This window comes from Castor canadensis, chromosome 3 (assembly GCF_047511655.1).
Source record: "Castor canadensis chromosome 3, mCasCan1.hap1v2, whole genome shotgun sequence".
Lineage (NCBI taxonomy): Eukaryota > Metazoa > Chordata > Mammalia > Rodentia > Castoridae > Castor > Castor canadensis.
In genome coordinates this window covers 185,324,938-185,333,594 of record NC_133388.1, presented here as the reverse complement: position 1 = coordinate 185,333,594, position 8,657 = coordinate 185,324,938, and positions in this window count along the sequence as shown.

Sequence of the window (8,657 nt, the reverse complement as noted above, 5' to 3'; positions counted from 1 at the left end):
AACCTGGCATCTTCCTAGGGGGACCTGTGTTTTGAGTCCTTGCTTGGGATCTTCAGTCATAACTTGCTTTAGACTCACTTAGCTTATGGCTCTTCCTCTGGCTTCAAATGCAGGCAAGTCCCTGCCTTTGATTTTACCCCAGGGCCCTGGTGGCTTTTGAGGGGTTCACTGTTGATTTAACATCTCCCTCATTTAGGAAGGATGCAGGAAGGAAGAACCCCACTCTCCATTGTTCTCATGGAGGCTCTACCAGTAGAGTCTTCTTTGACCTTCCAGACAAGGGTAGCTCCCACACTGTTGGGATCTCATGTTTCTCAGTGTTAAATTTGTGATTTTGTCACAGTCATGACAAATGTGAATGTTTGCATTTGTTTTCAGTCTTTCCTGGACCCCATCCGGCTTACTTCGTGACACTGCTCACTTCTTCTGCCTGGCACAGTGCCTGGCACATAAAGGATGTCAATGAATATTTGTTAAGCCAAAAATCAAGGAAGAATATTCTGATCTCATTTGGTCACCTCTGCATGTGCGTACCTATTTTGGCACCTTTGCCCTTGTTGTTTGTTCAGCCAGGAACGTACCCATCCTTCCCCCCACCTAATAAATGAGCTCATTCGTGCAAAGCACTTAGCATGGTACCAAGCACAAGCGCTCTTAGTAGGGATGAGCAGCCATTGCAGTGAGTCTGTCTTGTGGCAATATTTTCTCAGTCACCTGTCTACTGCTCACTGCTGAGCACACACAGCAATTGCACACCTGATACCCATGGCATACATGCACAGTCCCTCAAGTCGGTGTTCTTACACAGAGATAGATTGGCATTTATGGAGTCGAGCAGTGGTGATTTACCTCGTTTAAAGGTGAAAACCTTTAAGAGTCCTTGCACGAATGGATCCTGAAGTCTGACTCTGCAAGAAGCAATCAGGGTCAGACAGATGTGGCTTGAGCCCTGTTGCTGTCACTCATCACCCTTAGGACCATGGGGACTTATCTAACTTCATTAAACCTCAATTTCTAAATACGTAAAAGTGGGATCCAAGTAGCCATTGTGCCACATGGTGATTGCTAATTGAGTATTGCTAATTGTTGTCCCTGTTCTCTTTTGAGGAGGCACCCTGTTGAATCCCTGTCTTCCACCCATGCTGAGGTGAAGAGATTCCCTCAGTGATCTCCCATACTTCCCTCTTCTTTCCATCACTCAGTGGGTGCACCTACCCTTCCTGACCTTCTGTGTGCATCAGTGAGAACAGCAGGAGAAATCAGTGTGCACGTGCCTAATTGAAACAAGGCTGCTGGCAGTGGCCTCTGTATACAGGTGCCTCCATGGAAGTGCCAAATGGAAACTGTGGTTTAATGAGCTTCCCTGGGGTGATCGGGGCCTCCATCAATTGGTGTCTTGGGAGCTGTCCCAGTGCTGCCTGACAGCCACCTGTCGCTCAGAACCCACATTGTAATTTGTACCCTAGTCCCAACACGGAGAGGGGGAGACACCGTTCTAGTGTTAAATGAGCAGAGTTATTACTTTAGAAAGACAAGATGGGGGACTGAAGGAGCAGGAGTGAAGAGAACCCTGCCATGATTAAATATTCATTGATCAGTCACGCTGCTAGTGTTAGAAAATGACAGCAATGCCACATAAAATAAAAGGGATGCTGAGGCTTCTGGGGGTAGAAGGGAATCTAGCTTCCTCCCACCCCAGTCCCGCACCTTTCATCAGATGAATATATTTTCCCCTGCACTAAAATATTCTTGCTGTCTGAAGCAGCTTTTCCAAAGACCAACTCCTGACTTTTCAAATTATATCCAAGTGACAGCTGAATGCTCTTGGTGTACCAAGATGCTTCCTTCACAGTGTGGACAGATTGGCTGAGTTAAGAGGTAGCCCTGAGGCTTGGCATGAGCAGGGGACCTGGGCTGGGAGGAGGTGCTGGGCTACCCCCGTCCACACTTCCCCTTTGCTAAGGTCATCTGTGGTTGCCCACATAAGATGGTATATCTTTCCTCTCTCAGGCTTTGAGAATTTGACTTTGTGACTCCAGAGTTTTGGAATTCTCTCCTTTAAGGCTTTTAGGACAGCACCTATTTCTTCTCTTAACTCTTTGTACTTCTCATTCTTCCTCTGCTGGCCCTATATGTAGATGCTTTGAAAGAGTTTTATTTCATTTGTAATTGACAAATAGTAATTGCATATACTAATGGGTACAATGCATTTTGATACATATATACATTTTGGAATGATCAAGTCAGGATAATTAACTTACCTATCACTTCAAATACTTTTCACATTTTTGTTGGTAAGAATACTTAAAATCCTTTCTTCTAGCTATTCTGAAGTATATAATACGTGATTAATGGCAACTACCATGCTGTGCAATAGAATACCAAAACTTATCTATCTGTAACTCTACAACTGTTGACCATCTCTCTCTCTTCCCCTTCTCCACCCCAGCCTCTTATAAACATGTTTCCACTCTCTATTTCTATGAGTTCTACTGGGGTTTTGCACTTAGGACCTCACTTGTTAGAGAAGTGTCCTACCATGGCCCCAGCCCTTTTGACTTTAGTTTATTTTGCAGATAGGGTCTTGTGCTCTGGTCTGGGACTGGCCTCATACCATGATCCTCCTACCGCCATCTTTCATGTAACTGGGATTACAAGCATGCACTCGCCACACCTGGCAAAGTTTGCTTTTATAGATCACAGAGTATTTCTTTCTCTGTGTCTGGCTTATTTACTTAGCACAATGTCCTCCTGTTTCATTTATGTTGTTGCAAATAACAGATGTTGCTTTTAAGTTCTCTGTTCATTTGGCTTCTTTTTAGCTCCAAGCTTTCTCTCTGGAGGATTCCATTTATCTCTTGGATTGTAATCAATACTTGTAGGTACAATAATGCTCTCTTCTTTTCAAGATGTCGCTCACTCAGTCCCCAGAATATGTGAATATGTTACCTTTTGCCATAAAAGGGATTTCTCATATGTGATTAATACAGGAATCTTGATTCCTGATTAGACACAATATATTCACAGTGCCTTTATAAGAAAAAGGCAAGGGGCTTAGTGTCAGCCAAAAATGATGTGAGAATAGAAGCAGAGTGACAAACAAGATCAGAAGATGTTAACATTGCTAATCTAGGAGATGAGGGTAGCGGTCACAAGCCATGGGATGCAGGTGACCTCTAAAAACCGGACAGGCAAAGGCCCACCCAGGTTTTTTCTGGAACCTCTAGAAGGCTGGCATCTTCACTCTGACAATGGAGCCCAGTTGGACTCCTGATCTCCTGAACTTAAAGAGAATAAGTTTGTGTTGCATTAGGACACTACATTTGTGGTAATTTGTTATAGCAGAAATAGAAAACTAAACACCCCCACATGCATTTGTTTCCTGTGTTCTAAGAGCTCTTTCTTGTCATCTGTGACTCCCTTTTCCAACTCCAGCCCCAAACTGTTGGAAGCTCAGCCACTCCAGAAGGTTCCATGCTCTTGAGTTGTCTACCCATGCCCATTGCCTATAGGACAAAATATAGCCTGTCTAGCATACTCCCTCTTACTTCTCTTGCCTAGGTGTCCACTTCTGTTCTGGCATTTAGATGATACCTTCAATTGTATTTATTTGTGTTCATTGCTGTCTGTTCTCCAAGTGGATTGGATGTTTGTTAAAGGAATACTTTGTGTATTCTGCTTTGTTTTGTTTTCTCATACACCAATGCTTGAAATAGAATACAGGCTGAACCAATAAGTCTTCAAATGAATAACACAAACTTTGATTCCAGCTCTAATTTGCTAGGTGACTCTGGATTTGAGACCCAATCTTTGGGATGACAAAGTTTTTCCTTTAAAAATATGAATATAATTCACATACCATAATCTTTTTTAAGTGTACAATTCAAGAATTTTCATGTATTAAAAAAGTCATGCAACCATCACCTCTATCTAATTCCAGAGCATTTTCAACACCCAAAGAGAAATCCCATATCTTTAGCAGTTATTGTTCACTCCCTCAAGTCCCTGACCTACACTAACCTGCTTGCTATCTCTGTGGACTGGCTGTTCTGCAGTTTATTTATTTATTTATGTTTTTAATTTAATTTAAAAAATTTTTTATTTTTTTATTATTCATATACGCATACAATGCTTGGGTCATTTCTCCCCGCTGCCCCCACCCCCTCCCTTACCACCCACTCGGCCCCCTCCCTCTTCCCCCCATCCCCTCAATACCCAGCAGAAACTATTTCGCCCTTATCTCTAATTTTGTTGAAGAGAGAGTATAAGCAATAATAGGAAGGAACAAGGGTTTTTGCTAGTTGAGATAAGGATAGCTATACAGGGAGTTGACTCACATTGATTTCCTGTGCGTGGGTGTTACCTTCTAGGTTAATTCTCTTTGATCTAACCTTTTCTCTAGTTCCTGGTCCCCTTTTCCTATTGGCCTCAGTTGCTTTTAAGAGATCTGCTTTAGTTTCTCTGCGTTAAGGGCAACAAATGCTAGCTAGTTTTTTAGGTGTCTTACCTATCCTCACCCCTCCCTTGTGTGCTCTCGCTTTTATCATGCGCTCAAAGTCCAATCCCATTGTTGTGTTTGTCCTTGATCTAATGTCCACATATGAGGGAGAACATCAATTTTTGGTCTTTTGGGCCAGGCTAACTTCACTCAGAATGATGTTCTCCAATTCCATCCATTTACCAGCAAATGATAACATTTCGTTCTTCTTCATGGCTGCATAAAATTCCATTGTGTATAGATACCCCATTTTCTTAATCCATTCATCAGTGGTGGGGCATCTTGGCTGTTTCCATAACTTGGCTATTGTGAATAGTGCCGCAATAAACATGGGTGTGCAGGTGCCTCTGGAGTAACCTGTGTCACAGTCTCTTGGGTATATCCCCAAGAGTGGTATTGCTGGATCAAATGGTAGATCAATGTTTAGCTTTTTAAGTAGCCTCCAAATTGTTTTCTAGAGTGGTGTACTCGTTTACATTCCCACCAACAGTGTAAGAGGGTTCCTTTTTCCCTGCATCCTCGCCAACACCTGTTGTTGGTGGTGTTGCTGATGATGGCTATTCTAACAGGGGTGAGGTGGAATCTTAGCATGGTTTTAATTTGCATTTCCTTTATTGCTAGAGATGGTGAACATTTTTTCATGTGTTTTTTTGGCCATTTGAATTTCTTCTTTTGAGAAGTTCTGTTTAGTTCACTTGCCCATTTCTTTATTGGTTCATTAGTTTTGGAAGAATTTAGTTTTTTGAGTTCCCTATATATTCTGGTTATCAGTCCTTTGTCTGATGTATAGTGGGCAAATATTTTCTCCCACTCTGTGGGTGGTCTGTTCAGTTTAGAGACCATTTCTTTTGTTGAGCAGAAGCTTTTTAGTTTTATGAAGTCCCATTTATCTATGCTATCTCTTAGTTGCTGTGCTGCTGGGGTTTCATTGAGAAAGTTCTTACCTATACCTACTAACTCCAGAGTATTTCCTACTCTTTCCTGTACCAACTTTAGAGTTTGTGTTCTGATATTAAAATCCCTGATCCATTTTGAGTTAATATTGGTATAGGGTGGTATACATGGATCTAGTTTCAGTTTTTTGCGGACTGCTAACCAGTTTTCCCAGCAGTTTTTGTTGAAGAGGCTGCTATTTCTCCATCGTATATGTTTAGCTCCTTTGTCAAAGATAAGTTGGTTATAGTTGTGTGGCTTCATATCTGGGTCCTCTATTCTGTTCCACTGGTCTTCATGTCTGTTTTTGTGCCAGTACCATGCTGTTTTTATTGTTATTGCTTTGTAATATAGTTTGAAGTCAGGTATTGTGATACCTCCTGCATTGTTCTTTTGACTGAGTATTGCCTTGGCTATTCGTGGCCTCTTGTGTTTCCATATAAATTTAACGGTAGATTTTTCAATCTCTTTAATGAACGTCATTGGAATTTTGATGGGAATTGCATTAAACACGTAGATTACTTTTGGGAGTATAGACATTTTTACTATGTTGATTCTACCAATCTATGAGCTTGGGAGATCTCTCCACTTTCTATAGTCTTCCTCAGTCTCTTTCTTCAGAAGTTTATAGTTTTCCTTGTAGAGGTCTTTCACATCTTTTGTTAGGTTTACACCTAGGTATTTGATTTTTTTTTGAGGCTATTGTAAATGGAATTGTTTTCATACATTCTTTTTCAGTTTGCTCATTATTAGTGTATAGCAATACTAATGATTTTTCTATGTTGATTTTATATCCTGCTATCTTGCTATAGCTATTGATGATGTCTAGAAGCTTCTGAGTAGAGTTTTTTTGGGTCTGTAAGGTATAGGATCATGTCAACTGCAAATAGGGATATTTTGACAGTTTCTTTACCTGTTTGTATTCCTTTTATTCCTTCTTCTTGCCTGATTGCTCTGGCTAGGAATTCCAGTACTATGTTGAATAGGAGTGGAGATAGTGGGCATCCTTGTCTGGTTCCTGATTTTAGAGGGAATGGTTTCAGTTTTTTTCTGTTAAGTATAATGCTGGCTGTAGGTTTGTCATATATAGCTTTTATAATATTGAGGTACTTTCCTTCTATTCCTAGTTTTCTTGGAGCTTTTATCATGAAATGGTGTTGGATCTTATCAAAGGCTTTTTCTGCATCTATTGAGATGATCAAGTGGTTTTTGCCTTTGCTTCTGTTAATGTGGTTTATTACGTTTATTGATTTTCATATGTTGAACCACCCCTGCATTCCTGGGATGAAGCCTACTTGGTTGTGGTGAATGATCTTTTTGATGTGTTGTTGAATTCAGTTTGCCATTATTTTGTTGAGGATTTTTGCGTCAATGTTCGTTAAGGAGATTGGCCTATAGTTTCTCCTTTTTGGAGGTGTCTTTGCCTGGTTTTGGGATAAGTGTAATACTGGCTTCATAAAATGTGTTTGGCAGTTTTCCTTCGCTTTCTATTTCATGGAACAGTTTAAGGAGGGTTGGTATCAGTTCTTCTTTAAAGGTCTGATAGAACTCAGCAGAGAATCCATCAGGTCCTGAACTTTTCTTTTTGAGGAGACTCTTGATTGCTGCTTCAATTTCATTTTGTGTTATAGATCTATTCAGGTGATTAATTTCCTCTTGGTTCAGTTTTGGATGATCATATGTATCTAGAAATCTGTCCTTTCTTTAAGATTTTCAAATTTATTTGAATATAGGTTCTCAAAGTAGTCTCTGATGATTTCCTGGACTTCCATGGTATTTGTTGTTATCTCCCCTTTTGCATTCCTGATTCTACTAATTTGGGTTTTTTTCTCTCCTCATTTTAGTCAGGTTTGCCAGGGGTCTATCCATCTTGTTTATTTTTTCAAAGAACCAACTTTTTGTTCCATTAATTCTTTATATGGTTTTTTTGGTTTCTATTTTGTTGATTTCAGCTCTTATTTTTATTATTTCTCTCCTTCTATTTGTTTTGGGATTTGCTTGTTTTTGCTTTTCTAGGAGTTTGAGATGTATCATTAGGTCATTGATTTGGGATCTTTAAGTCTTTTTAATATATGCACTCATGGCTATAAACTTTCCTCTCAGGACTGCCTTAGCTGTGTCCCATAGGTTCTGGTAGGTTGTGTTTTCATTTTCATTGACTTCCAGGAACTTTTTAATTTCCTCTTTTATTTCATCGATGATCCATTCTTCATTAAGTAATGAGTTATTTAGTTTCCAGCTGTTTGCATGTTTTTTGTCTTTACTTTTGTTGTTGAGTTCTACTTTTACTGCATTGTGATCAGATAGTATGCATGGTATAATTTCTATTTTCTTATATTTGCTGAGACTTGCTTTATGCCCTAGGATATGATCTATTTTGGAGAAGGTTCCATGGGCTGCTGAGAAGAATGTATATTGTGTAGAGTTTGGATGAAATGTCCTGTAGACATCTACTAGGTCCATTTGATCTATTGTATATTTTGGATCTAGAATTTCTTTATTGATTTTTTGTTTGGATGACCTATCTATTGATGATAATGGGGTGTTAAAGTCTCCCACAACCACTGTGTTGGCGTTTATATATGCTTTTAGGTCTTTCAGGGTATGTTTGATGAAATTGGGTGCATTGACATTGAGTCCATAGAGGTTGATAATTATTATTTCCTTTTGGTCTATTTCCCCTTTTATTAGTATGGAATGTCCTTCTTTATCTTGTTTGATCAATGTAGGTTTGAAGTCTACTTTGTCAGAGATGAGTATTGCTACTCCTGCCTCTTTTCAGGGGCCATTGGCTTGGTAAATCTTCTTCCAGCCTTTCATCCTAAGGCTATGCTTCTTTCTGTTGGTGAGATGGGTCTCCTGTAAGCAACAAATTGTTGGATCTTCCTTTTTAATCCATTTTGTCAAACGGTGCCTTTTGATGGGTGAATTAAGTCCATTAACATTAAGCATTAGTACTGATAGGTATGTGGTGATTCCTGTCATTTAGTTATCTTAGTTGTTTGAAGGTTTGATTGTGTGTACCTAAGTTGAGGTTACTCTCTACTGTCTTGCTTTTTCTTTTCCTGTGGTTTGGTGCTGCCTGTCTTTTCATGGTTAAGTTGGGTTTCACTTTCTGTGTGCAGAATTCCTTGAAGAATCTTTTGTAGTGGTGGCTTGGTGGTCATATATTGTTTTGTTTCTGCTCATTATCGAAGACTTTTATTGCTCCATCTATTTTGAATGA